Genomic DNA, 4,308 nt, shown 5'->3' with positions numbered 1-4,308 from the left:
GAAAGTAACAATTTTTAGTGACCTCTGACTTGGTAATGACTAAATACAAAATATATGAGTATCCAATCATAGAATCACAGAAAGTTAGGGTTGGAAGGGACCTCAGGAGGTCATCTACTCCAACCCCCTGCTTAAAGCAGGACAATCCCCAACTATATCCCCAACCAAAGCTTTGTCTAGCCGGGATTTGAAAACCTCCAGGGAGAAAGATTCTACCACCTCTCTGGGGTACCCTCCAAGTGAGAAAAATGTTCCTAATATCTAACCTAAACTTCCCTTGCTGCAACTTGAGACTGTTCTGTCATCTACCACCACTGAAAACAGTCTAGCTCAGGACCAGGCAAAATACAGGCTGCGGGCTGGACCCAGCCTGCCAGGACATTTTATCTGGCCTGTGGAACCCCTAAAAAATGTAGTAAATTAATATTTATTCACCCCGGCTGCCTGTCAAAGCAGACAGAAGCTGGGGCAGTAGGACCCAGAGGGACCCCTCAGCAGGCTTAAGCAGCCCAGCCCTGCCCACCCCCAGCCAGTTCCCTGATTTCCTGCCCCCACCCTACTCGGATACCACCTGGCTGTGGCTCTGGCCTGCAGCCACAGGGACAGACCATGCACATGTGTTCACAGGGTGAGTCCCACATGCACACTCCACCATACACAAGCATCCACACTTTCCCTCATACTGCCATACACAAACCCCAGCCAGCCTCCCCGCATACCCACATGCTTCCTCACCCTACATACCTATACCCACCCCCTACAATATACAACAGTAAGACTTCATTTTAAGTTATTGTGCAGTCACCTCTGTGTACACTACACAAATGCATGTAAATCAGGACACAAATATTTTTTTTAAATCAATGTAATGAATGTTGTAGATGTTCGATTTTTAGAATATAATTTGGTATTTTTCTGGTTTTGAGATGGCAAAACCCCTTGCTGAAAGGATTACTCCCAGAGCAAGGGGAGGGACTTCTGGTGGCAAAGGTCAGGGGGTAGGGGGTGAAAATTCCAGTCACAAAATGGTGACCAGGGGGTGGGGCACCTGTCAAAGGCCAGGGCTACCCATGTGGCCCTCTACAGGTTGCCAAAACTCGGTAAACAGCCCTCTGCGCAAAATAAATTACTCGCCTTGGTTGAGCTCCATCCTAACTATTGTGAATTTATGTAGCATTTATGCTAAAAGTGTGCTTATAACATTCCATATTACTGTATATGAACATAGGACAAAAAAGATGTTTTTTAAAAATAAAAAGGATTTTTTAGCTGTTATTAAGGCTTTTTATAAATCTAAAACCTGTTTCAAATATCATCTGATTTTATTAAGAAATATGTAAGGTCGAAAATTATTATAACTTCTTCAAACATCTTTAAAAATACATAGGGTGAATCCACAGCTCATGGAAATTTAACAGGAATAAAAGGACAGTCATTTTTAGTGAAGCATATCTGAAATTTTTCCCAGGCTATTCTGAAAAAAAAAAATCAGCAAAATTCACCAAATAAAGATAATTTCTATAATTAACAAATAATTTAATTGTAAATGATAAAAATGACTTCATAAAAGTTGCTGTACTCTAACCATGTTTGTTTAAAAATGAACAAATGTTATAGGCAACTTTGTATGTTCAATAAATGCCAATTATCCTAGTGCAGCTGCTTAAGAACTCCTGAGTAAAAACTTGAGATAATAACCTAGTGGAAAGTAATATATCAGTCACCACTTCTTACATACTAAAAATGTAAAATAAAAGCTAAAATATATTAAGGTACATAAACTGCTTTAAAATCTAGCTTAAATGCTTCATCTAGTTCTAAATCTGCATGTCTTCATGGTCATAACAACCAGATTGCGCCTTCCCTTTGAAAAAGAGTGACATATAACTCATGCTTTAAATAAACTATTCCATTAAATAAAGGCTTTCCACTTGTGGATTTAAATCACAAAATCAAGTCACTCTGGTCTGAAAAGTATATCCTGTACTGCCTGCAGAATTCTGCTATATACAGCAGATTATGCTAATTCCAAGGGACCCATTCCATTGTGTTGGTTTAATTCAAAAGAACGTTAGTTTAGCAGGCAAATACAACCCAGGAGTTCTACATTTTAGAACACAAATACTCATACAACTTTGTTAAGTTATACATGAATGTTCTTATTTCAGTGAGTTATTACAGCTCTTACAGACTGAATATGAGGAGAAAAGGGGGATACTGAGAAAAGGTTTGAAGAAATCAAACTTTCAACGGAGGTGGCAAATTTCCAGTCTTATCAAGAGGAGGTATAGATCCATCCAATGATTAGGGCATACTGTTCATAAAGGAAAGAAGGGCACATCATAAGTGAAAGGCATAATGGGATTATAATTTGTTTACACCGATACCCTGGAAAAGCAAGCTTCAGACACAATGCCATGCTTGCTTTTGTAAGTACTAAAGCATGGTGCAGTATGCGTGGTTACTGCACTGTGCACATGGCACACAGGTAGATATTGCTGCTATGTTGCTGTAGCAGTGCGCTATGCCCAGGGAGTGTGCCACTATGGCAATGCAGCTGGTGATCAAGTGCAGACACCGCAGGGCGACATGTAGATGTGCCTAATGAGTTGCAAAGCATTTGAAAACAGCATCTAATTGAACTGCTGATGTTGGAGTTCAGGAGAGAATTTCAACCACATATACCAGTGTCTTCCATGTACCAAGTATCAAGATAAAGACTGGATGGATCAGACTGATATCAAATTCAAACCATCTCACTTCTAGGGTCACAGTCTTCAATTATTAAAAAGCAACAAATGTTTAGAGGCCCATTAAAATAAAAATTAGATTCTTAGTCCAGGTCCTAGTGAACACATGTCCACATCTCAGAAACCGTCACCACATTTGTCTTTGTCTCTGAAGAATGAAGTGGAAGGATTTTACAACTAGTATCTACCACCTGCAAGAGGCCCTTTTAGATCCAGGGAAGATACATCACGGAGGGAGAAATAAAGCCTGGTTTTCTGCAGCTTATGCTGTACCAGTTCTACATATTAGAGGTTTTCCAGAGTTGCTTGACTGTCATCCATCAGCAGCATAGAATTTACTGGTTTTTTTAAAAGTCACGCAGACATACTACAGCTAAAGTGAAAAGGTGAAGTTATACGAGATGGAAAAAAGTATCAATCTTTAGATCTCAGCATAGTTAAATAAATGTAAGCAGTTATAATGCTATCTTCATACAAGACACTGCTAACACCTTGCTACATCTTTGGCACAAGTCAAATAGCTGAAATTTTCTGACCCAGACTTACCTGCCATCAAAAAACCCATTCCAGTTCTCAAAACTGATTCAATGGCACAATAGGGACAGGCACTCCCATCCAAAGAAACATTTTACCTGAAGTTTTGTGAGACACACAACTGTGATTTTCTTTTTCTGGGCTGCAAATACACTTTTGACATGTATCAAGAGTTCTTTGCCCACCTGCCTGCCAAGACAACTGTAGTCAGAGAACAAAAACTCTTCCTAACTGCATCAGAGCTGTAACCATCCCTGACTGATACAGTACTTTCTCTTGAGCCATCTGCTGGAAAACTCCTAAATTCTCATAGGGGAAAGGAGGGAAAAACCCATCTGGAAGGTTGCAATGGGCCTTGTCCATACACAAGAGAAACCTGCCTTCACGACTAATGCTGCTACACACTCAAGCTCCAAAATCATCCGCTTGCAACAGTGCCTAAAGCAATGCTACTAGTCAGTGGTTTGTTTGCTTTTTAGCCCTCCCAGTCCTGTTGCTCCCTTTTACAACAATGAGGTTTAGGCCCACACCTTGATTTCAGCAGCAGAGAGAACAGAGCATGGGACAGTGCGCTCTTATGCGTTTCCAGGCAAGTTTTGGGCCGCGGCTCACAGCAGTTTTTTAAGGCAGAAACGCAAAATAGAAACGTGACTGCTGCTCCCTATTTTCTCTAAGCTTCTGGAAATTGGCCGTCCAGGGCGGACGACTCCGTGAGCCCGAGCTCTCGGGGCGGCTGGAAGAAGCTGAACTGCCCCAGCCTTGCCGGGCCCCAGACCCGGGGAGCGGTTTCAGCCCGGGTGTCGCTCCGTGAAGAGACTTCTTCCAGAGCTCCCGGGCCGCACGGGCACTCCCGCGGGCCTCCACATTCAACACGGTGCGGCCCGGCCGCAGGCCCTGACACTCCCCCGGCTCGGGCCGCGGCCCTCGCTTCGCCGCCGGGACCCGCGATCCCCAGAACCCGCGGCGCGGCTCTCACCTGCGGGCGGGGGCGGCCCCGCCTCCTCCCCGCGCGCATCCCGGGCCG

At 43.3% G+C, this 4,308-nt stretch overlaps 1 protein-coding gene across 1 annotated transcript in view; it reads right to left on the bottom strand.

Annotated features, from left to right (window-relative positions):
• Window positions 1-4,308, bottom strand: part of GFOD2 (glucose-fructose oxidoreductase domain containing 2) — a 67,629-nt gene extending 63,321 nt beyond the window's left edge. Inside the window, exon 1 of the mRNA XM_019535534.1 lies at window positions 4,261-4,308. The gene's annotated coding sequence lies outside the window, so the exon portion shown is untranslated. The remainder of the gene's footprint in view (window positions 1-4,260) is intronic.

Source organism: Crocodylus porosus, unplaced genomic scaffold, assembly GCF_001723895.1.
Source record: "Crocodylus porosus isolate Cpor-Errol unplaced genomic scaffold, CroPor_comp1, whole genome shotgun sequence".
Classification (NCBI taxonomy): Eukaryota; Metazoa; Chordata; order Crocodylia; family Crocodylidae; genus Crocodylus; species Crocodylus porosus.
The sequence above is the reverse complement of the archived record's forward strand: the minus strand, read 5'-3'. Positions and strand labels throughout refer to the sequence as shown.